The 26,743-nt window shown below is 37.2% G+C and overlaps 1 protein-coding gene across 1 annotated transcript in view; it reads right to left on the bottom strand.

Moving 5' to 3' along the window:
• CNTN4 (contactin 4) overlaps positions 1-26,743 on the bottom strand; it is an 872,298-nt gene that overhangs the window by 642,090 nt on the left and 203,465 nt on the right. The window contains exon 3 of the mRNA XM_075998444.1: positions 14,953-15,008. The gene's annotated coding sequence lies outside the window, so the exon portion shown is untranslated. The remainder of the gene's footprint in view (positions 1-14,952; positions 15,009-26,743) is intronic.

Raw genomic sequence — 26,743 nt, 5'->3', positions numbered from 1 at the left:
TCTTTCAGAAATCTATTGAATATCACAGTATTTTACATTTACAGATGTTAAAGAATGATACCAAATATATATAGGATTAAGAGGGTGATAGCAATTTATAGCAGTTAATCAAAACTAAATTACTTGTTGCAAGATCATATAATTGGAATTGGACACTGTTTTTGCATTGAGAAAGGACACAGCCTGCTCACTGGAAAGGTCCTTAATAAATCTGAGTTTTATTCTCATCGGTCCCCTTTAGCCCAAGTTACTCATCTTGTTGCTGAAAATATACTCTCAGCTGTCAAAATTTTAGTATCAATCAACAATCTCTCTGCAGCCTGGGTTTTGCTTTGCAAAAGCTTGGCTGAAAAACAGATAAATCTGTCTTTCTGTGTATATGTTTATGTTTACAATACCTGCTCTAGCTGAAAACCAATGACAGTAAATTAAGACCATGTATGCTGTAATTTTCACGAAAGTGAACAAAAGAGCATGGATCAACATAATTAATATGAGTCCCTGAAATTGGTAGAATAGAAAGAATTTAGCTATTAATTCCTACACTGCTACAAACTAGATTGTCCTTAAGCAAGTAACCTAACTAAACTGAAGTTCACTGTGTTCAGGTCTAAAATAAGAAGCTATAATATTTTCTTCTGCTCTGAAAAATTCAGCGATTCTGTAAAAACAATATAATGTCATTGCTATGTAAAGTATGGTCTGTGGACCCCCAATCTCAGGATCACCTGGAACCTGGTTAGAAATGCAAAATCCCAGGCCCCATTCAGGCTTGTCATCCAGGAGCAGAATTTGAAATTGTAACAAAATTTCTAAGTGATCTGTGGGCACATTTAAGTCAGAGAAGTACTGGTCTAGGTATCAAATAATAATAAACACAGACCATGCTACCTAGTCTGCATAAATCTGATTGTGTTAACAGTCTTGGAATCTCTAGTAAAAATGTGCTAGTCTTTAACGGTATTCAAATGTCTCATAAAAAATTCACTCTGCTCACTTAAGAGTTGCCACTACAAAAAAATAAAAAATAAAAACCCAACGCCAAAGCCAGGATCTATCTTCTTGTCCCCTCTTTTAAAGCTGTAAAGCACTGTGCCTGTAATAAGTTCCTGGCCAGAGCTTGAAAAAGACAGCAACTACCCTGCCCGTTCTCCCTGTAGCAAAGACGTGAGCAACAGAAAACAGAAACCCTGATTCTTGTATTGAATTTTCTTTGATACAGGATTAGCAGTCAGGAAACACTGAGCAGATCAAGCTAAAAAGCACTTAGGCAACTACTGAAGGGAGTCCTAGAAGGCAGGGAGGAAGTGGCTCTCTGGGTGTTAATTATCCACATGTTACATTAAGCAGGATAAGCCCCACCCCTACTATAATTTAAGTTACATCATAATTAAACATAGATGGCAATATGTTGAACAACAAAAAAAAAAAAGAATCTTTGGGGTTGTCTGCCAGTTACACAACCCTTTCTCTTAGAAGGAAATCCCTATTTCTCCTTGCACCTCAATCTAATTGGAGCAGTAGGTTTTTCTCACTGTGGAATGTCGGATTAGGATACAGACACTTAATTATTCCTAAATGAGGGAGCCAGTGGGTCATGTAAATCCATAGCTGGGATAGCCAATTTCAACTGGGTACATAGTAAATAAGAAAGAAGAAACAGGAAAGAGAAAAAAACAAAACAAAAAAAAATGACAAAACACCAAGAGGTGGGGGCAGCGAGGGGGAGACCATGCCAAGCAAGCACTGAGTGACCACATAGTCCCATAAATACAGAGAGAGCAACCTTTGCTCCTGACCTGAATACAGCTGTACCTCACAGCTAGAGGTTCTGTGAGATTTCCTGTTTCCTTCCAGTAAACTAACTTTTTGCCTGGGCTAGTTTAAGAGGGTTTCTGTTTTCTGAACGACTCAGAATTCTTGGCCAAGACATTGATTCAATGTGCTCGATGACAGCATATTTATGCTGCATATTTTTATACAAACCAAAAAGTTCCTTGAAATCAACAGTGTAATTTTAGCTCATCAGCTGTATTGCTGTGTGATCTTAGGCAAAATATACCAAATTCTTTACATTTCTGTACCCCTATCCTTAAAGGTACACAAAACTGTATCACAATGCCTTGCCGCTGGTCAGAAGTGAGGATAATTGCTGAGGCTACTTGAGAAACAGGTTATAGTGTGCATGTCTGAGGATGTCACTAAGCAGATGCTGGCTTGGGGGTATTGAGAACAGCTCCGGCAACTTTAAATAGCTAATACAGCTTCTGAGGCTGCCCAACCACTGACACAGCAGGGTTTATCCACTGGGAGGCAATGACTCACTTATTCTCCCAACTCCCTGATGTAATCTGACACAATGTATCCCCAAGACACTTTCTGCTGCTAATGCTCCTATTTCTATCTCTGAGCCTTTTAATTCGTATTTTACCCAAATGGTTTATGTCTGCTTGTCAAGTGGGATTCTCACCTCACTTGAAACTCCTGGCCCTTTGATAAGAAAGAGTAGGCAGAAAGAAGAGCTGGCATGCCACAGAAACCTGTGTAAGCAATCAACAGCTTCTTTGCAGCCAAGTGTGATTTTTCTGCAGCACTAGCTGAAAGCAATACAGCACAACTGTCTCCTGCTAATATCAGATTCTCACCCGCAAGGTCCCTCTTAGTACCTTGCCACCTTGCGGATGGTAAGAGTTTGGGGTGCAACAGGCTTCTCAGATATCACGCCAATGGGTGCATTTCTTGAAACTTATTTTCATAAATCTTTGCACTTAAGGTTCAAAAACATTCAGTTCCTGTTCACCTCTACAAAGATAAGAAGTGATTACGAATTCTGGCCCTGGAATCAAGATGGAAATGAGTGTGAATCCCAACTCTGCCACAGATTTACTCTGAAATATTGGGAAACTTATTTAACCACTCTAAATTTCAGATTCTTTGTCAATAAGATGAAGACAATGTTAGAACCTACCTTTAGATTACATTATAAGTATTAAAAGAGAAAATGTGTTTATAAGGATTAGGACAGGACCTGGCACATGATAGGTGCTCTACATATGTAAGCTGTTATCGTCGTCGTCGTCATCATCATCATCATCATCATCGTCGTCATCATCATCATCATTTAGGACCGCTTTAGGGGTTTTTATTATTATTTTTTAATTGACAAATCATAATTCTGTATATTTTATGGGGTATAATGTGATGTTTTGGTGTCTGTAAAAATTATGGAATGATTAGATCAATCTAATTAACATACCCATCACCTCACTTATCATTTTTTTGTGGTGAACCATTTGAAATTTACTTAGCTATTTTGAAATATGTTATTGACTAACAGTCACACTGCTGTGCAATAGATGTGAAAAGTTATCTCTCCTATCTGTGTAGGAAACTTTGTACCTTTTGACCAACAGCTCCCCATTCCTTCCCTCCTCTGTACCCCCACCCTTGGTAACCATCATTCTACTACTTCTATGACTTCATGGTTTTTAGATTTCACATATAGGAGATCCCCTTTTATCCGTGGTTTGATTTCTGCAGTTTCAGTGACCTGCATGCAACTGTGGCACAAAATATTTAATGGAAAATTCCAGAAATAAACAATTCATAAGTTTTAAATTCCATGCCATTCTGAGTAGTGTGGAGAAACCCCACACTGTCCCACATAAGAGGAGTGTATCCCCCTTAATAAGGGGAGGACTACTGTATAAGTGAGGTCACAAGTATATTTGCTTTATGGCGTGAAAGCATGAGAACTCTCCCGTGTTCTCCTCTGTTCCTGCTGAGTACAGCTAAACACCATCCACTTTTTAGTGAGAGTACAGTCACCCTTTTTCTTTCCTTGAGAGAAAAAAAAAATTTGTGGAAAAGTAAATTCTCACTATCTATCAAGATTTTTCTTTTGGTTGACTGTGTGGCTCTGGACCAAACATTTCTGACCCACTCTAAAATGAGAAATTTGGCGTGAATGTTATGTGGGGTTTATTTTACAGATGGCATACCACGAGTTTACTCTTTCCAATTCGATTAAATAATCTCACATTCATGCCAGCCAGAAGTTGTACTAGATAGCTCTCTAATTACACAATAAACAGAGTTTAAGCTTCCAGAGTCAATATGTTTGAGGTAAACTCAATATAAGGACTTTTAAAAATATAGAATTACTAAAATACAGAACCATTACCCTGTAAAGAAATCAAGGTATGTAAGTTGGACTATCTTCCTTGCAGGTTCTATCATGTCTTAGGGAGCTGATTAGTTAGGACTGTTTAGGCTATTGTTCAATAACCCAGGAATGCAAATGCCTTAAAACATTAAAATTTTATCTCTCTCGCACACAAAGTCTGGTGCAATTTGTTTGCTTTGCTCCCCATTTTTCTTCGTTACATTTGCCTTGCTTAAATTTTCGTTGGTTAGTGAGGCATCCAGATAGTTCCTGATTAAATTCAATTTATAAGCATCAATTCAATATTGACTGAGAGCTATTCATTTCTAGCTATTTCATGAACAAAAATTTAATGAAGAGACATTAAGAGGTATTTAAGAGGTATTTAGGTCCTCAGTGAATAATAGTGTTAGAAGTGCCTTGAAAAAAGAACTACCCCTGGAATTCTACTCTTATTTTTTTTTTCTTTATTTAGACATACTTATTGTGCCTTTATTTTATACTGAAACACAGCTTTCTAAGCAATTGCTTGACTCTTATGTTCAAGATATTAGCATCAGGACAAATCTGTCCTTGTGTACCTTTGATGCTCCTCTTATTTCACTGCCATTAGCCACTTGGTGGAGGGTTTTATTTTCCTGCTATTTTTCCTCCCTGCAGAGTACAGATGAGGTTAAGAAGCTTATTCAGCAGCTGTGCCCAATCACCTGCTCTCCTAATCCTTGGTTTTCATGCCCCTGAGAACACTGCTGGGGGTACTTTACGTTCTGTCATTACCAACATGGTTAATCCCACACTTCTCTAAGACTTGGCATCCAACTACTTTGAAGATAGCTGTAATTATGACTGTCCTTTAAAAGTTTCATTCTCCTAGCAAGGGTCTAGCCAGATCTCATCTTATCTCTAATCTTTTATTTCAAAGATGGATGGAAAAGGTAAAATAACCACGACCACTTCTCTAAGACACATTCAATCCTTGACCTTTGAGACAAGTGCCTGTCTCATTTCAAAAGAGATCTCAATAGGAAAGGTAGATTGTGCTAACTCTTCCATGCCCTGCCCCTAACATATTCACCAGAGGTACATAAACGTCATCCTGTTGTATGATATTTCATCCTTTTCAGATAAAGTTGACTATTGTTTCCCTTCAACTTCACTGCACCAATCCCCAGATTTAAGCTGCTCAGATTTCTCTAGCTTGTTTCAGGTTGTTTGTTTCAGTGTTCGCAGTTACTCATATTGGGCCATCAGCACTCTGTCTGAGATCATATTCCACTTTGCATTTGTATGTCTCCACTGGGTAATATTATCCAAGTCTATATGTTTGCAAAATTGGACCTATGCTAATGTTCTGCTGATAGTCCATCATTCCCTCCAGCTTGGATTTTTAAGTAAATTTTATGTACAATGTTCAGATGAATATATCACCTTTATTTTTCCCTTACAAATTACATGGATAAAATATGAACTGACGACAATTCACTGGCCAACAGGGCAAATATCTGTTAGTATATCTGTGACTGATGCTCAAATCATGGATTCTAATTTTGTGATCACATTTAAAGAGGAGACTCTAAAGGGAATTACACTATGTTCTGGGTGACCTACAAACTTTACATTCCTTCATTTCACATGCAATTAGAAGGGTTATTCTGTACTAAATGTTCTAAAGACTTTGTTTGCAATTTTGACAAGCTACCATATATCTTAATTTAAACATGACAAAGTTAAAAGTGCACTCTGATTTCTCTTTCTGTATGTAGAAAGCAATAATGTAGGTTCACTTTGGAAGGCCATTAGAAAAAATATCGTATGCAGTCAACAAGTACTTACGTTAATATTACCTCTTTTTTTTTTTTTTTCTTTTTTTTGAGACAGAGTCTTGCTCTGTTGTTCAGGCTGGAGTGCTGTGGCATCTGTCAGTCTAGCTTACAGCAACCTCAAACTCGTGGGCTCAAGCAATCCTTCTGCCTCAGCCTCCCTAGTAGCTGGGACTATAGGTGCATGCCACCATGCCCGGCTAATTTTTTTCTATTTTTAGTAGAGATAGGGTCTTGCCCTTGCTCAGGCTGGGCTGGAATTCCTGAGCTCAAGGGATCCTCCCACCTTGGCCTCCCAGGGTGTTAGGATTATAGGCATGAGCCACTGTACCTAGTCAATATTATCTCTGGAGATCCTTAAAATGCTAAACCTAATGTCATTCATTCCCAGGTTTAATAAGATGTGATGATTCTTTGTACATAGATGGATGGCTACATATAAAATATCGCAAATGAAGTGGGGTAAAACATATTTTTTGCAGTGATGAAGATTAAAAAGAACTCTGCTAGATATAATCAAATAATTAAATATTAAAGTATTTGGGATGAAGTTGTATCTTTCCTAAAAACTTTTCAGATCTAAACTTGCTCAGCTTGGGGAAGAGAATCCATTTGTCTAAGGCATCGAGTTTCAACTTTATTTTACAGATGGAGAAACAACAAAGTTTAATGATTTTTCTAACATGACATGATTGATTAATATCAAAGTGGAAAGAAGACAAGAAACCTGATATTCACTATGTTTTTCTTCCCTTTAGTTCATATAAAGAGATGAATCATAGAGTTAAAAGAGCAATTTGGATAATGCAATTTGAACATCTTTTTTTTTCTTTTTTCAGGTTAGAAAGCTGGTCTTAGAAACTTCTGATTTTCAAAACACAGAGAACTCAGCTAATGTAGATCAATGCCCACCTACAAGCACAGAAAAATAATGAACAAAATATAACCAAAACAAATTTTAAAAATTTCATCAAGCTGAAGCCCAAGAAAGGGAATTTTGAAGGTGCCATAAAAGGACAGAGGAATCAAAGACTAAGCGGTAAGTTTTAGCTAAGCCGGTGGTGGTTCTGGGACAAGCTGGTTCTTGCTATAGCACAGAGGGGTGGGAGCTGGAGTATTAATGTCTAAGGAGACACATCCTTCCAGCACCAGGAGATAGAGGGAAAGTCCCTGAACAAAACACATATCCCCTAAATCCACGAAAGAAAGCTTGAAAAACTGCCAAATGGCCTCAACAAGTGTGGATTGTGTTGTCTCTGGACTCAATGAAATTGAAACCTCAATCCGGGGCTTAAGCATATGATCTTAATCATACTACTCATAAAATGAAAGAAATTAACAAAAGGACTGATCTGGGATCCTTTAAATATGAAAGCCTTGATTAAAAAAGAAGAAAAAAAAAAAAAGGAAAACCACTCTTGGGGAATTCTCTCACTGATGCAGAAAATGTCGGGCGCCAGGTCCTGGCAGATTGCCACCTCCCTGTAGTTCCGCATCTCCAGTGCTGCGTGTGGCCAGTTAGAGGCACGCTGCTGGGGCTGGGCCCTGTGGTACACAGCCGCCCTGGTCACTCCCGAGTGGCTGGGACCCTGCGTGCAGGAATGCCCCCAGGCCCACATGCTGCTGCCTGTTTCCAGCCACGCTGTTTGCGTGATCCTGATTGGGTAATTTTTGAATCCCACTGTTTTTGATTGGATGTTAAAGCTTGTTGTTGATTGGATGTTAAAGCCTGTTGCTGATTGGATGTTAAAGCTTATAGTTGATTGGATGCTTCTTGAGCCCTACCAACGGTATAAAAGCAGGGGCAGAAGGGCAGGAAGAGGGAGAACATTGGAAGACATGAAGGGAGCTGTAATACTAGGTGTGCTGAGTCTGCTGTAGAAGAATAAAGGCTGTTCTCCAACTCTTCGTGTGCCTCTCCGTTCTTTCCCTGGTCAAATGGATAAGAGCTGTAACAAGAGCTGTACACACTGCCACAACATCACAACACACAGACCATAGCAAATAAATATTTATCTAAAGTGACCTCACAATAAAAAACTACAAACTATATGTGGTAAAAAAGCAAAAAAAAAAAACAACAACAAAAAACTACCACAAACAGAGTCCGCTGGCACAGTAAAAGAAACATACAATGTAAGCACTAAAAATAATAAAAGATTAATGAAAATGAGTAAAAATTAAGAGTATATAAAATGGCATAGACATCTATGATCATGTAGCTGCTTTTGCCAAGGAAATGTGAGCAAAAATGACATGTGTAGATTATGGAAAGAAGCTTTCAGACACAGTTCGTGGCTTCACAAGTTCTCTTTACTTTGCCTTGGGGCTTGTGGAAGCATTCCCAGATGGTGCTTCCTTCAGCACAGGTCTCTGAGTAAATACAACGAGGAGAGCTTCCCTGTTAACTTTCACTGGGCGTGTAGCATCAGAGAGAAATAAACTTTTGTTGTTTTATTAATAACCCATGAGATTTGGAGATGTTTGCTACTGTAGCATGAACTGGCCACCCTGACTGATACAAAAGTTAAATAGCAGATTAAACAATGATAATGAAAGAATTTAAAAAGCAGAGGAGGAATTTCCCCAGAATGCAAAAACGAAGATGTTGAAGAAAAAATATGACAGGGTAGCTAGGACTTCTCAATACGAGAAATGAATGGTCCAAAATATGTTTAAGGAGATATGCAGAAAAAGGACATCAGGAATAAATTTTAAGAGTGTCAATATCCACACAAATAATGAATGAGAATTTCCCAAAACTGGACGAAAGAAATATGTCCTGAGGTTGAGAAACAGAGAAGTTCTCTCTGAAAAACAGAGAGTTCTTCTCTTCACAGGAGAAGAACTAAACCTAACTGCATACTTGGACATATCATAATAGAACCGCAGAAGTCCAAATATTAAGAGGAAATCTTAAAAGTAAACAGAGAAAAAAGGACAGATCACATACATAATGTGACTAATGGCAGACTCCATTATCTGTAGTAATAAAGGGTAGAAAACAATGGAATAATATCTTCAAAATATTAAGGGGAAAAATACCATTAACAAGGAATTCCAAACCTAGCTTAACATTACTCAAAAATAATGGCAAAAGAATGATATTTAATGATAAACAAATATTATAGACTTTACCATTAAGAGAACCTGCTAAAAGTTTAATTGGTATATTGAGTAAAAGGAATTTAGCCTCAAAGGAAGTGAGATTCTGGAGTTAATGACAAAAAATAAATTGGCCAATACATAAAAAAAATTAAGTTAAGCCTTAACTGTATTAAATATAATAATTACTTGTTATAAAAAGAAATAAAATTGAACTAAAATGCTATGTATAGAAAAATAACTTGGAACTTTGGGTGGTACAATTTGGATTAAAGAATTTTAGGTTTTATTTGGGAACACTGTTATAATTTTGCTTTGTAAGTTTAAAATTTAAGGAAGCACACTGTAAATGAAAATACAGTGAAAAATCCAAAATAATAGGAAGGAATAGTGGAATAAAGGAAATCAGTTAATCTAGTAGGAGTAGAGAAATATGCAGAAACAAAAAATCCAACACACGATAAGATGATAGAAAGAATGTTAAAAATATTTCAGGAATCAAGATAAGTGCAAATAAATTTAACTCCCTTGATAAAAGGGGAAAAAATCATGCCGAAAAATATGGGTATATGCTAATAAAAGGAGACATACCTAAAATGAAACATAAGGGTTGAAAACAAAGTAGTAAAGGAATCTTATGCAAAATTAATTTAAATAAAGTAGGTATGATCATAAATTAATAACATGATATGAAATAAATGTTATGTCAAAAAAAGCTTTATTACGAATAAAAAAAGAATGATGGCATAATGATCAAAGGATCAATCCAGCAAATGAATAGAAATCTGCTGTCCATTCATGATAAGTAGCCTACCTATGGTCACACATCAAATTAGTTCTAATGGAGAACTATAACCCTTGCTTCTTTATCATTGCATTCTCTTCCTTTTCTTTAAAGCATCTAACACAACTTGTATTTTCTTTACTTGTTTAGTATCTATTACCCTATTAGATATCAAACTCAAAATTCCAGGGAACATACCTATTTTATTTGTCACCATTTCACCCAGTCTTCATACAGAATCTGGCATATAGTTAACTCCCAAAAAAATACTTACTGAGAAAACAAATGACCCAATATCTCCTGATACTCTGGCCATTCAACATAGCATAATCATTTCCATCACCCATAAGGAGAAGCATAAAGCAGCAATTGGATCCAATGGAGCAACTCACATAGATATATTTTTTTTCATAATTTGGATTAAAAATTTCTGTTTAAAATTACAATATATAATATACTTCACAGCAGAACACAATTATCCTTTATATTTCCACACTATGATTTTCATTTCAATTCTCAAAGACAAAGGTAAAGAAGTAAAAAGGAATCTCTACAATGTCACTAAAAGGAAAAAAAAACCATAAATAATAAAAATGCTGGACAATTGAATCACACGTTTTCAGACAGCAGCTTATTTTCTTATTGGCAGCAGCTTAAATTGTATTCAGAAGCATGTGCACAGAAACATTTTAATATGAGGCCACAGGGATGTGTTCTCTTAGTTCTAACATCTCACTCCTGGTATGTTAATGTTCCTCTCTCAGCACAGGTGATGTTACCTCTGCTAGGGAAGGCTCTGTCAACTACCAAGAGAAACCTGACAGAAGGAATAAAAAATCATGTTTCTCTGTTAAATATTTCCCTGCTACATCAAAAGTCCCTCAGGGGCCGATTAAATTAATTAAGTGCTAACAGAAATTCTAGCCATTCTTTTTTTTTTTTTTTTTTTTTTCTGGCTAAGATGCCAGTAAGATGCCAACCCTGGAACAGATGAGCTGCCAAATATCTAATGTCATAGCCTAATATTTACAACGAAACAACACTAATTATAAAAGTATCAATTATGGAGGGCCTGTTTTCTAACTGGCATCATGGTAAGTACTTGGCATTTATATTTCCTAATCCAGCAAAATGGCTATGAGTACCCTATTTTACAGTTTAAGGAAGCTGAGGCTTTGAGACTTAAGCAGCGAAGGTTTTAAAATACAAACCCATCGCTGACTGACCCCATCACTCATCACCTTTGCATAAAACCATGAATCATGACAATTAAAAGTCTGATTTGGTCTTTGGCCTTGGAAGACAGGTCAGTCGGGATCTTTTAGGAGGATAGTGTGCACTGATTTGAATGACAGTATACTTATTTTATTACATCCTCTAGTTACCATAGCTGAAGATGAAATTTTATCTTCCTAAAATATGCATTTCTGTATCTATTACTTCATTAAGATATAATTCACATACCATAAAATGCACCATTCCCTGTACAATTCAGTGGCATGTAGTATATTCACAAGGTTGTGCAGCCATCACTACCATATAATTACAGAACATTCTCATCACCCCAAAAAAGACACCCTGTGACCCTTAGCAGCCAGTCACTCCCCATTTCCCTCTTTCCTTAATTCCTCAAAACCATGAATCTACTTTCTGTCTCTACAGTTTTGCCTATCTTGGACATTTCATATACTTTGAATCATACAATATGTGATCTTTTATGTTGGGATTCTTTTATTTATCATGTTTTCAAGGTTCATCCATGTTGCAGCATGTATAAATACTTCATTTTCCTAATGTATTTTTTAATTGTTAATTTACTAACAAAAGATGAAAATTTATTTGTACCAGTCCAAAAAAGAAGAATGTACCTATTTTCTTCCATTTTCCCTATGGGTGTAGGTTAGGCTAAATTTTGTGGTGTTAATGAGGCAACCTATCATGATGCAAGCCCACAAAGAATATTATAGTCTCTATTTCACAGATAGGGGGAAAAAAGAGGCTCAGAGAGGTTAGGCTATCTGCTAAAATATTAGAGCAGGAATTCAAGCTCAGGGCTTGGAACACAAAGTCAAAATTATTTTCACTTGCTCAATGAGTATATGCCAGGAACAACTTAAATGTCCCATCCAACCACTGAACCTATGACCTTTGTTTACCAGAGACAGGCACTTAGAAGCTGAGCTAAACACCCACATTTTGTTAATCTATATATCTTTGTATAGCTGGGGATGCTGAGCTCAAGGGCCTGCTGGGCTACAGAGACTGCAAATGGCATAGCATGATGGACCAGAGAAGGCATGGAAGGCAGCTGCCATTCAGTTGAGCATGGAAGGCAGCTGCCACTCGGTTGAGTCCTCCTAGCCCTCTGGCAATGCAGGCCCAGGGAAGAAACTTATTCTGATTTCTTTCAAAAGAATCTAAAAATCATCATTTTGTGTGAAATCTCCTAATTTCCATGTTTGCAACCAATTAAACTTCTTCTATTTGAAATTAAAATTTTAAAAAGAGTAAATCTGTAAATCAAAATAAATCTTTCACAACTGTTCTGTCCCTCTGGCTACTACTTGTATGACCTGTGGTAGAAGAAGAAAAGCCAGGCCACCAGACGGTGGTGCCAGGGCCCTTCTTAAGTAGAGACAAAGAAGGATCAGAAAAGTTTGACAGAACCTGACCTCCTGCCTGCTAGAAATGTCCAATAACTTTAAGACAGAGGAATTAGAATAGGGAAGATGTTGTTAAATCTTTCAATCTTTCCATGGATAATTAGATCCTTTGTGTATGTTCTTCTATGTTATTGCAATGCTAGGTTCTTGGAATATCATGATGAAGAAGATGTGATCTCTGATTTCAAAAGTCTACAGTGGAGGAGTAAGATAATTAAGCAAGCAGTTACATTACACTGTGATTGTCATGTTATTATTTACATTGATGTTGACACAGGAGGCAAGCCTAACCCAAATAAGAGAAACCAGAAAAGTCTTTCTAAAAGAAGTGTGAGTTTTCAACTGGCAAAAACAAAACAACAACAAAAAAGCATTGATCAAACAAAGATGGGAGAAGAGGGCAGAGGAAAGAGAACAGAATATTCCAAGAAGGGATAGAATGAACAAAGGCAAGGGGAAATAGGGCACATTTGAACAATTTAAAGAATTTCGAGTTGGTAGATTCTATTTTGCAAGGTGGGGAGAAAGAAATGAAGGGTAGGGGAAGGAAATGAAGATAGAAAGGTAAGTGATGGCCAAATAATGCAGGACCTTCTAAAGTTGAGTTAAATGGCTAGAAATGGATCCAAGGAAGCTAGGAACCAGTACAAGATAATATCAGTGACTGTAGTAATCCAATTAGATTTAGGAAGTGATTTAGGAGGATCACCCCTATTTTCTTGTGCGGGATGGTTTATAGGTGGTACACAGGACTGAGAAAGGTAAAAACGGAAAATAAGTTAATGGCAACTTGGGAACACTCAGAATACCTTGGAATAATGCTACCACAATGAGAAATTTGGTTCCTGCTAGTGGAGCAGAGCCCACAAGGAGCAGCCTGCTCTGACCTGTGAGCTGGGCCCACAGCCATGAACACAACCAGCCAGGACTGGGGCGTCTGCTCCAGATCAGAAGACTCAGGCAGCTGACCCCATAGACTCATGGGAAATAATAAACCCTTTTTGTTTTTAGTCACTGAGTTTCAAAGTGATTTGTTACAGAACAGTAGCTAATTGGAAAAAACAAACAAAAAAAAAAAAAACTTATTCAACCTTGGCTTAATGAAAACATTTTATCAAGTAAAATAAATTTTTTCCTAAGATTTTTAAATTGAAGGTGTTAAAAAAATATCTGAGAGTAAGAATCATGCACTAATATTCACCCAATGTTATCAATCTCTATATTGAATAACTGAACATTTAATTTTTATCTTGCTTGGGAGAAAAGTTGGCCATGAAGAGATAATTACTACATCTTTAAACTAAAGCAGCATTTTATTTTGTGTATACCGATGGAATGAGACCTTCCTCCACCCCACCTCATGTTGGTATTTTCTTCCCTTAAATACCTACTTAACCATATTTAACTTTAATGTCACTCAATTCACTTTTAATGAATAGATGCTGTTATGGGTGAATTACATCCCTCCAAAAGATATGTTGAGCCCAGAATTTGTGAACGTGACCTTATTTGGAAAGAGGATCTTTGCAGATGAAATCAAGTTAAGATGAGGTCATAATCAGATTAGTATGGGCCCTAATCCAGTGACTGATCTCTTTATAAGAAGAGGGAAATTTGGAAACACACATAGGAGAAGGCCGTGCAAAGACAGAGGCTGAGATGTGAATGATGCGTCTACAAGCCAAGGAGCACCAAAAGTTGCCAACAACCACCAGAAAGTAGGATCAAGGAAGAATTCCTCCCTTAGAGCCTTCAAAATGAGCATGTCCCTGACAACATTTTGATTTTGAACTTCCAGCCTCCAGAACCGTAAGAGAATAAATTTCTGTTGTTTTAAGCCCACCAAACTTTTTGCACTTTATTAGATCACCCTCGGGAAACCAAAGTGGATACCAATTTTACATTTTTAGATCTTTATCTTTTACTAACAAAAAAATTTGAATACATTATAGACAGTGAGTTACAATGCTTGTGTTTTATCCCTTAAAAGACTTTCAACTTTTAAGACCTGAATATTTTGTAGGACTCATTTAACTTAATATTTGCGTTGACTTGACTGCTAAATTATCCTCTCTCATAAAACCATTTGGCAAAAATGCAAGAACATTTACTGTATTTCCAGTACCCTTTCTACAATGCCAAACTCTAAAGTTTTTGAATTAGCAAATTAATCTGAACCACAGAAAACCTACCTCAGTGTCTCCTCCAGAGGGAAATGGAAATGGTCTCTATATCCTATTTCCAGGCTCTATTTTATATAACTTTACTACCTTTATTAACTTCAACATGCATGAAAACATCAAAAATGATCTCATCACTCTGTAAGGAAAGGTCCTCAATATTCACAAAGATACTAAGGATGCTAATCAAAGGTGATCTACAGGTGAAGAAAACCTTCCCTTGTGGGAAGCTTACCTTTTAGGGCAGCTCTTGGAGCCACATGCTGTAGAGTTGCTATATGTTAATGAATCCTAGAATAAAAAACAAAAATACAAAATAAATATTTTTTTTCAAGTAAAGATAGGCTTATATGTAGTTGATGCTTAACTATTTTTTTCCCATTCTATAATCAAATTAGGAGGAAATAAAAATTAAACACAGCTGGAATGGATTTTAGGCTTGATAGAATTGCCTAGATTAGGAGCCAGGAAGCCAGGTTCCATTCTGTACTTTGCTGAGTAATGTTTGACAAGTGAGTCCACCACTCATTCCTTCCCCTATTAGTACAATGGCCCTAAAAGCCTATGATATTTTGTGGTATTCAGTGTCAATAAAAGAGATAGTTTTCTAAGAAGGCACATGTAAAGAGTTTTAAAATAAGAATTTAGCAATGAACTAAGACATGTGTTGTGGTTTTTGCTTCATATATGAATACATAAAATGAGGGTAGCAATAACAAAAACAACAATAAAAAACACTCTTCACATACATATGCCATTATATTTTCCCTGTGAAAATAATTTTTACCTCGTAGTATTTTTTCCCTGAAGAAATAAATTTTCTACTACACCCTAAGGGAAATAACTTAATTTTACCAGGAATTAATGTGAATATTTATATCTATCTTCATCTTTATGTATATGTGTGTATCCTATCACCAAGTTTCTACTGTAAATAACTTTATTTCTTATAAAACAACTGTCTTATAATTTTCTAATAATTGAAGATATCATTTTATATATATATATGTACATATATATAGCTTAGCCACTCAGAAATATCTTTAATTGTACAAGTCTACTCTGATTCATATTTAAAATAACATAACTGATTAGGACAAAAATGTTATATCTTCTTGATTAGCCATAGATACACCATCACTTCATAAGTGTATGCTCTCTCATGCTGAATTACCAAATAATTAATCTCTATATTAAATACTACCTAACTACCTTTATTTACTTTCAGAATAGTATTGATGTCCAGAAAGTAAGGACCAAATAAGTATTCTTCATACTCTTAATACATTCAGAAATACAAGTTTTCCTTATTCTTTCTTACATATTCCAAAAACATAAAGTTCCACAAATGATTACGACAAATGTAAGAAGTGTTTCTTATGGAATAGGAAAAATTTTCTATTCAAGTAAACTCTGAATCACAAGTACATCCACCATCTGTTTTGTTTTAATATGGTCAATTACCAGCTGGATGTACATGAATTGGCTACAAAAGTTCATTATGTATCTAAAAGCCTGACTTTAGATACAAAATTACAGCTAGATGGGAGGAACAAGTTCTAGTGTTCTATAGTAAGTAGGATGACTATTATACAGCTTCATATATTATATAGTTTCAAATAGCTAGAAGGAAGATATTGAACATTTCCAACACAAAGAAATAATCATTGCTTGAGATGACAGATATGTTAACTATCCTGATCTGACCTCTATATATTAAATGTATCAAAACATCACTGTGTACCTCATGAATATGTACAATTGTTATTTGTCAATTATAAAGATAAAATTAGAATAAATAAATAAATAGCTTGACTTTATAAAGAATATCCATATTCTTTATTAGGGGAAAAAGTGATTGAGTTAAATGTTTCCATCTCAGTTACGTGAGCATGAACACAGATGAATCAGGTAGACACTTAATTCCATTCTTTGAAGCAAGGTAAAATCATAGAATTTCTTCTGGTCACTTTTGTGTGCTTCCCATGTAAAGAGGAAAGACACTGTGAATCTATTAGACTTGACTGATTGATAGATAGATTGATTGATTGATTGATAGATTCTTCCCAAAGGAGAACATAAGAAAAGACCTTTTATTTTACTTATCTTTTTAAAGGTCAGCTTCCTTATGCATAAATGAACCTAATAATTATAACACTACATTATACTGTTGTTGTTATGGTAGATTGAGTTAATCCATGTAAAGAACAGTGCCAGCTCATAACATGCGCAAAATAAATGCTAGTTATCATTATAATCATTACTTTTAAAATCATTGAAAATTTATTAAATTTTCCATGTTAACATCCATAATTTCTACCTACTATCATAATAGTTTCAAGTTATGATTAAATTTTATTTATGGTTTTTATTACAAACTCAAAAAAACTACATGTGAGAATAGACAGGAAATTAATACATGCGCAAATGAATAAATGGATGACTCTACCTCTGCCCAGAAAGATTGGGTCCATGAGTTTTGAACAAATCAGCTGTTGTCATAAATGCATAAATGCACTAGTTACATTACAACAAAGGAACGACAAATCCATGAATGACTGCAGAGCTTCTCAGCTAAAAGCAAATATGAAGAGGCAACAGCTGGCAAGGCCTGGGTCAAAAAGGATGATTTTACTCTAGGGAATGAAAAAGTCCTGATCTACACCCTTTCCAAATACCTCAGAACCAAAGGTGTGTTGGTTATTTATTCAGAACAAAAACAACCCTTCCCAAGTGACAGGTAAGCGCACGAAGGTAATTCTAATGAACATGTTCAAAAACCAGATGAGGCAACTCTAAAGCTTTCAGTTCTCACAAAGCTTGGGAGGAAATAAAGGTCTCTCCGCTTTGCCTGTTGGGGTCAGAAATGTAGTTGCCTAACAATAAACGTATATATGATCACCATCCGTTACAAGTCTCCTATACCTGTGCTTAATCATTCTGCACATTATGCGTTCAAATAATCAGCAGATAAAATACGGATTCTGAAGTCAGATTTGAATTTTAGCTTTACCACTTACTGCTGCATATACTCAACCAAGTTATGTAACCCCTCATAGTCCCAATCTCCTCAGCTGTAAAAGAGGGCCAATATTAACTACCTTGAACGGTTCTGACAAAGATAAAATTATATATAATGTATGAAAACAATTTGGTCTATAGCAGATGTTCAATTAGTGACACCTGTTACTATTAACATTATTTGAAAATGAAGGGATGGCATGAAGTGAAAGGAAAGAGTCCACATTCAATAACTGTCCATATTCTCAAAAGCCATTGTATTTAATGGGCTTTTTCTTGTATCTCTCCTATTTTGCTTAAGTTATTGATGGCATTTTTCCATGACTGAATCAGCAGGTACGTCTCATGGGTGTTTACTTCCTACACAGGCAGTTAAAACCCAACCTGAATTTTCTGTGGGAGGTAAAGGTCATGTAGACATTAAATTATCCATGCTTATTTTCAGAATTTCTATTAGCTTTGCTTGACATAATTTAGTATTAACATCAGGGTTATTAAAATAATATTAAGCAAGAGATTACGTTTAAATGCATTTTTCAATGGGAATTGGGATGCATTTCTAATTGTGCTGTCTAGCTACAAGCAAACAAATGGTCATTTGATTCTTTTATCATTTCACAATGAATAATATAAACCACAGAGATCATTAATGGGTTTCCCACACACACGCACACACACACTCAAAATAAACAATAATACAACATGATGCATAACAGGCTTTAGAGTTATTAAGAGATAATCACATCCTTAGGACTTTCGTTGGGCACAATAAGGTAGCACCACTAGAATATGATTATCTCTTGATAACAAGGATCCCCACTGCTTTTCACGAAGTGAGAAAAAAGTCATTACCATAGGGAAAAATGTGTATTTATTTTACTGAACCATCAAGCTGCCAATTTAAGCTAATGAACAGTGACTCTCCCTGAGTTGACAGTATTATACAGTGGAGGCGGTTTCGTATCAAGGTTACACAAGGCACCATCACCTTGAAGAGTCTGGCTTGAAGAGCCATTTTCAGGAAGACTAATTTCTGGAGTCTTGGCTATAAGATAAACAGGGCTGGAGGATCGTTAAGAGCCTAGGGAATCTATGAATCTATTTAAGACAGGAAGGGGATTGAGAATAGCAATGGGAATGGCTTATGCTGCTCATCACTTGTAAGGTCAGAAACTTGAGAGTCTGGGCTTCAGCAGTTGTCCTGGAATAACATAATTAGGGCAGCTCATTTGAGAGGCTAGAGACAGATGCTCCATTCTACACAAGGTCCCTGGACAAACAACCGGTGACACGTCAAAATAGGGAACTGCGGTACGTGGCTTAGAATTCAGAGATCAGGAGAAAGAAACAGGCCTGAGTTTCTGACACTGCCCTCAGGGATAGGAAAAAGTCTTATATCAAGACAAGCTTTCCATGAAGGTTTTAATCAGCAAGAAAATTCTTTTCACCTACAATTACTTAGAGCAATGGTACTTTCTGATATAACTCAAAAAAAAAAAAAAACAGTCAAAAGTTACTCTTCTTGAGTATCTGTTTCTAGCTGATAAAATGGGTGAATAAAAACTCTCCTCAGTTCCTGGGGAAATTAAAGAAAAAAATTGAGCTGAAAGCATCCTATAGATATTAAACACTCTATATCTGTCAGATATTAATACTGTTATTATTTGGACAGATTATTTACATAAACCTTAAGATGGTATGAGAATACACAGTTTCTCAGAGGTTCTGCTAGTGACGTGACTGGAGTTTATTTGTAAGAGACGATGACAGTCAAGAGAATACACAATAATCATCATACAATAATATTACTGGAACCATATTTGGCATTATGGCCCATAAGTTACTATCCTAAAAAAAAATCTAAAGTTTTCAAATACATGCAAAGATATCATCAATTTTAAGTATGTACAACAACAAAGATCCAGAGATTCTATTGCTCCATATCAGTGATTATTAACTAGAAGCAATTTTTTGGCAGTCCGGAGACATTTTTGATTGTCATAATTGGGGGGCATACGGGGTGTATTACTAACATCTCATGGGTAGGTGACAGAAATGCAGCTAAACCCCTCACAATGTACCTACCAGACCCTGTTCCAAACATAGGCACTTAATGTGAGCACTTACTCAACTCACAATTTGAATGACTTGAATCACTATGGGATAGTATAGGAGGTGAAATGTCCCTACCTATCTGAATCTTGAGCCAAAGCTTAAGTCTGCTTACAATACTGAACAAGGGCTTTAAAAATGATTAACACCCAGCTTCAGTAGAAGGCAGTTCTGCTTTCTTTACCAGGACACGGTAATCACTGGAGTAGGGTCCTATGGCCCCAGTCAATGCCAGCACAAGCTGGCTATCTTCGAGTTGAAGCCCAACGTTGACCACTCATAGACATTTTACCTCATTTTGGCGTTAAAATCATGCCCAAGTGTGGAGATTTAACATGCTAATGACACAATTGTGATGTATGAAGAAGCATGTTTGAAGGATGGGCAGCTGCCAACCAAAGTCTGCGTCTATACACTATGATTTCAATGCTGGCACCTGTAAGGCTGGTGGTGGGCCCCACTCCCCTCCCTAGATCATAAAGAAAAGGCTCACGAGACCAGAACACCAAGGATAAACTGCCAGGCCCTGCTGAGTAAACATAGGCACGTTTCAGCTCCTGGGTTCCCCAAATACCACCAGCTCTTCCTATTTCTCAATGACCACCCAAGGTCACAGTGGAAAATCCCGAGCTCTTCCCGCCACAAGTCCCTAGCCTGGCCCAACTGGTATAAGACGCCTCACTCCCTTCAAACGGATGTGACTTCTGGGCCCTCCCACCCTCTTGGGACCCCAGAACCTCCTCCGGGAGCGGTAAATAAAGCCACGTTGTTTGGCTCCCCCCCCCCATCTCTCTATCTCTCTCTGTTTCTTTCACCAGCAAAAAACCTTACATTTGGTGTCGAAACCCAGGATGTTTGGTCCCACTTTCTCTCTGTCTGGTCTTTTCTTTTCACCACCACCGTAAAACCTTACAGCATCAAATGTTCTCTACCCCTAAAAGTTCCTCAGCCCTTTGTTTGGAGAGCCAGCGTGCTGGCTGCTCCTTAACCAGCACTGCCTTCTTTTCATTTGAGCAACACCCCCCACCCCAACCCCCATAAAGCCTCACCTGTATCAATTCCCTTTTTCCCTTTCATGCCAATTTTTATTGACTGAGGGACCAAGAACTCTCTCATGTCAGTAACAATTAGGTGCCTGTGTCTGTACAGTTCAGTACCCTGAAACACTATGTCATCTGCCTCTATAAGCTAGGCATAAAAAAGGAGAATGATTTTCTTCGAAATATTGAATCCCACATCCAAGTGTAGACGTTTTAGCCCCTTACATTTCCATCAAGGAAAATTATCAGGTTTGGCTAAATGCAGCTCTGTCTTTCCCATTGGGAAACCGTACGGGAAGCATCAACGGGTTGGCAAGCTGCAAAATCAGAAAATAAATTTTTCTAGGGTTCACCATTATCACAAAAAAATGGCATAGCAGTAGTGACAACCTGTCATTCCACATTCCCAATTTTAACATTCCACAACTGTTTAATGTATCACATTATGTGACATGATATAAAAATATATTGAACATTTAGAATTTGGTATTTCCTCTAGGTGCTGGCCCCCTTATCTAAGTATTCACCCTTGCATGGGGGAAATATTACCTACATTTCTGTTCAGTGAAGACAAACAAAATAGAGCAGCAGTCATGAAAAGTAACTACAGAATGATAGAGTTCAAATATTTTCACATGGATAATTTCATATACTGTAAGAAGACATACAGCAGAGGATAGTGATTGCGAATATAGAATCTAGTTTTTAAAACCCAGTTCTCTATGTTCTGTCTGAGTGACCTTCAGCAAATTACTTAACCTCTCTGTGCCTTAGTTTTCTCACTTCTAAAACGAAGGTATTGAGCATCTTTTCCTCTGTGATACTGTGATTTACAATAAGAAACATATATTTGGTCTTCTCATTTCCTGGCACACAACTCCTAAAACCCCTGGAATCTCCAAAGCAATTTGTGGCTTTCTGCATGCTAATCAGAAGTCCTCTTGCCTGGGGGGCTCCCAGATAGCCTCAGGATGGGGGCCTTTGCCAGGAGAGAAACCACCTGATTAGAGAGTGGGAACTTTCAACTCCACCCAAATCTCCAGGGAGGAGAGAGGGGATGAAGGTTGAGCTGGTCACCAATGGCCAATGATTTAACTAGTTATGCCTATGCAATGAAGCCTCCATGAAAACCAAAAAGGACAGAGACTGGAGAGCTTCTGTGTTGCTGAACACTGAACACGTGGCTATAACTAGAGGGCAGCGTGTCCAGAAAGGGCATGGAAGCTCTGCCACATGCCTTGCCCTATGCACTTCTCCCATCTGGCTGTTCATCTACATGCTTTGCAGTATCTTTCATAATAATCAATTGTGAGCATAAGTACATCGCTTTCCCGAGTTCTGTGAACCACTCTAGCAAATGATTGAACCCAAGGAAAGGGTCTTGGGAACCTCAAATTTATAGCCGGTTGGTCAGAAATTCTGGAGGCCTGGACTTAGGATTGGCGTCTAAAAGTAGGCGGCAGTAGGGGGCAGTCCTATGTGACTGAGCCCCCAACCTGTGGGATCTGACTCTAACTGCAGGTAGATAGTATCAGAATTGAACCATAAGTATGATAAAAATGGAGGGATCAAAAAACACCGACTCATCTGGCCACAAAAGTGTGTTGTGTTGAATGTAAGTAGAAACAAAAATAGCTTTTTTTTTTCCTTTATAGCTTATGGGGGGCTGTTAATGAGGATTACCTAAATTCATGTTTAGGAAGTGCTCAGAATTTGGTAAAGGCGATTTTTAATAAAAATCAACCCCTCAATAAGGGAGAATGCATGGTCCCGTTTTATAGAAGTGTTAAGATACTGGGCTATAAGGACAATGGACACCTTCCAGCTTCTGTTTACTGCTTGTTTGCTAACCGCAAGGCATTATGAGTACATTATGGGATGCAGAGGAAAAAGACAGAGAACGCAGGAACCGGAGTCTCTCAGCTAGGACCCGGAACAGGTTAGAGCCTATCAGGGGCAGGATGAAGTAAGAATCGCTGTGGGGGTGGATGCAGGATCAGTGTGTAAACAACTTAGTTATAAAAGGGTCACCAGCACACAAAGGAGGGTCCCTGCCCGAAGAAGAGGCCACTGCGCTGGCACTCTGGGGGTTCAGACCCTAGCTCAAGCTAGACAATAAAACTCCTTTTGATAATTACAGCCTCGGTGACTCTGTCTCTCTGTCCTGCGGCCCTGCGAATCTGGAATATAACAGAAGTGGTAACTAAGGTCCTGGGAGTTCAAGTACCTTTCCCCAGGTAGCACTGGTTCCTCAATCTGAACTTTTTGTTCTGTACTGCCCTGGTTCTCCTACCCTGGCTGGACCTCATTGCTGGTGATTGCTGGGTGAGTGTGAGTTTTCCTTAAGGACAGAAGGACTAATTACACAGTGACTTTTTTTTTTAAGGGAAGCCCATCTAAAACAAAATTTAAAATATAAAGCATGGCCTGGTTTTCTTCATTGAGCACTTATCATATATACACTGCATAACTGTCTGCAGTGTGCAAGATAATGGAGTTGAGGGGTGAAGGAAACATAGTCCAGAGACCTGATGGGCTCACAATCTGGCACTTTGAGGCAGAAAATTTGTTAATTGCCACAGTTTACTTATATACAGTGGAAACCAGGGTAAGGGCTCTGAATGGCAATTTCAACCCTGAAAAATAGGAGTATAGGGTAGTTCACAGTTTTCAAAAATGTGGTCATGGCACTTTTGGTGGTACATACTATTTTCTTTTTTTCTTTTTTCTTTTTTTTTTAATTTTTAATTATTATGTGTATCTAATACTTGTATATATTTATAGGTGCATGTGATGTTTTGATACAGGAAGGCAATGTGTATTAAACAAATCAGAGTAATTAGAGTATCCATCACCTCAAGCATTAATTGTTTATTTGTGTTAGGAACATTACAATTCCACTCTTTCAGTTATTTTAAAGTGTACCCTAACTTATTGTTCATTATAGTCACTTTGTTTTTTTACTATAAAATATTGTTCATTCTATCTAATTATCTAATTATATTTTTGTACCCATTTAACCAGCCTCACATAAACTGATAGCCTTTTCTCTAAGATCTGGAACGAGACAAGGATGTCCACTTTCTCCACTGTTATTCCACACAGTACTGGAAGTTCTAGCTAAAGCAATCAGAAAATAGAAAGAAATAAAGGGCATCCGGATTGGAAAGGAAGAAGTTAAATCATCCATGTTTGCGGATGATATGATCTTATACCTAGAAAAACCTAAAGACATTACAAAAACACTATTAGAACTGATAAACAAATTCAGTAAAGTTGCAGGACACAAAATCAACACTATTGTTTTCATTTTGTAAACATTTTAATTTAAATTGATGTGAATTTATTTTATGCTTATGGAAATGTTTATATATTTTTAGTGTTCATTTGTGATAGATTTTACTTCCATTTTTATCGATATAAACTTTTCTCGTATACAAAATTAGTTTGAGTACAGCCAATTTATGAAAAGTGTTAAATAGACAATAGCAGAGATGGTACATAGTTATGTTAAGAAATATGATTGTGGTATGCTGTTCAAAACTTGGAGAATATAATAAACAACAGATTGGTTCCGGGATGCCCTACCAATAGCAAAATCCACTGATGCTCAAGTCCCTTATATAAAATGTAATATTTACATGTAACCCTGCCATCCTCTTACATGCTTTAAATCATCTCTGGATCACTTATAACACCTAATACAATGTAAATGCTATGTAAATAATTCTAACACTGCATTTTTTCATTTGCATTATTTTTTACTGTTGTATTGTTATTTTTTTTCCCTGAATATTTTTGATCTGCAGTTGGTTGATTCCACAGACAAACATCCACAGATACGGAGGACTGACTGTACCAGTCTAAGGGAGGAAAGATTCCTCACCCACAGGAAGGTTCAGGACTGAAGCCCTTACGGCAAAAGGCAGACTAACAAGAGAAATGCATACAAACTTATTTCATTCAAGTTTTACGTGACACCAGAGCCTTCGGAAAGGAAGAACCAAAACCTAAGGCAAACTAGTTTTAATGGACAGTGGTGCAGAAGTATGACGAGAGGACAAAAGGGTATGATCTAATGGTAATAAACTGGGAATAACTTAGTACGTCCTGTTTGCTCAGATTCTTCTTGGCATCCCTGTGTGGCACTGCTTTCCTGTGTGCAGACAGCATTCCTCTGGAACGAGGATCTTATGACCTACTTCAGGGTTCGAGAAAGAGCAAGGGGAATTTTTTCTAGTTTCGAAGGCCTGCGTTTCGTGTATCCCCAGATGCCAAGATGCCATATTTTGGGGTAATGTGTCCTGAACACTGTCACCAGTGTATGAAAAGGGAGATTGCACATGAGTAATTGGATCTAATAGCCCAGAACGGGGAGGGCTCCCAACATGGCCCCTGCCTTTCACTAGGACTTCTATTTATTCTGGCTCTCTGGAGGGAGATCACTTAAGATGTATGATCTTTCCCATATATATTGCTATTCCTGGTCCTTAAAGAGAACTGTAATACATTATGGTTTTCTTTAAGGACAGAAGGACTATATTAATCATACTATGACATATTTTTGAGGGGAAACACATGTAAAACAAAATGTGAAATATAAAGCATGACCTGGTTTTCTTTCCTAAAGAGGGAAATCATGATGCAAAAGCCAAGCGCCACTGAAGAAAGAATCTGAAAAGAATCTTAAAGATCAATACGTGTTTACAATATCATCAAATATTTTTCTATTACCACGAAGAATAAAATGGCAACTAAAGAGTATAAACAGGATGAAAGAAACAATATTTTACAACTTTACCAAATTGAACTACACACACAATAATTTCCAGGATTGATTTCCTGCCTAATTTTGAAGCAAATAGCCATCAATTTGAAAAATCCATGCAGAAGTATATGAAGAATGCAAACATTTCCTACTCAGTGGGAAATATCTTTACCCCTTCTGAAAAGAAACTTAGCACTATACAGACACACATTCATTTCCCAGGATTCTATAATTCTATATCAAGTTGTTGAAATTTTCCCTAAATCACTATAAATCAGTTGTAGCTTAACTGAACTCCAGGGTAGGCAATGCTACATTTGAAGCATCTTGAAAATTATCTTGGTGTCCTACATCTTTGTAAGTAGGAAATTGTTTTGTGGACGGTCAAGTTCAAGAAGGCTTAGTGAACTAGGAAGAGAATATGCTAGAGTTAGAAAAAGGCTGGTTCAGATTGTAGCTACCTCATTTACTTCTATAGGACCACGGGCAAAGTGTTCTTTCTTAGCTTTGATTTCTGCATTATTAAAATGGAGACAGTAATCTTAATACCTTTATTGGCTAGGGCCTAGCACACAGTACTAATTAAAAAATAGTGGCAGCCACTCCTACTCTTGCTTCAAGTGAAATCCTATTCCCCAATTCTGTGCTTGCAAGGCACCCAGTAACCAGAATGAATAACTCCCAGACTGAACAAGTTACAGATATAATTGCTCAATTTCGCCTCTTACAGTTGGTATATGCTACAGTATATTTTCTTGATGGTTTGCTTAAACCCCTGAATTAGGGTTCTCCAGAGAAGCAGAACCAATACGGGTGTGTGTGTGTGTGTGTGTGTGTGTGTGTGTGTGTGTGTGTGTATAGAGATTGATGATAGGGAACTGCCTCACACAATTATGGACGCTGACAAGTCCCAGTATCTGCAGGGTAAGCCAGCAAGCTGGAGAAGCAGGTGTGCCCATGGTATAGTTCCAGGAAGCCCAGAGACCCAGGAACGTCCATTGAGACCCTGGAAGATCCAATGTTTTGGTCTGAGTCTCAATGCAGAAAAATGCCAATGTCCCAGTTCAAAGGCAGCAAGGCAAGAG

This window comes from Microcebus murinus, chromosome 28, assembly GCF_040939455.1.
Source record: "Microcebus murinus isolate Inina chromosome 28, M.murinus_Inina_mat1.0, whole genome shotgun sequence".
Classification (NCBI taxonomy): Eukaryota; Metazoa; Chordata; class Mammalia; order Primates; family Cheirogaleidae; genus Microcebus; species Microcebus murinus.
The sequence above is the reverse complement of the archived record's forward strand: the minus strand, read 5'-3'. Positions and strand labels throughout refer to the sequence as shown.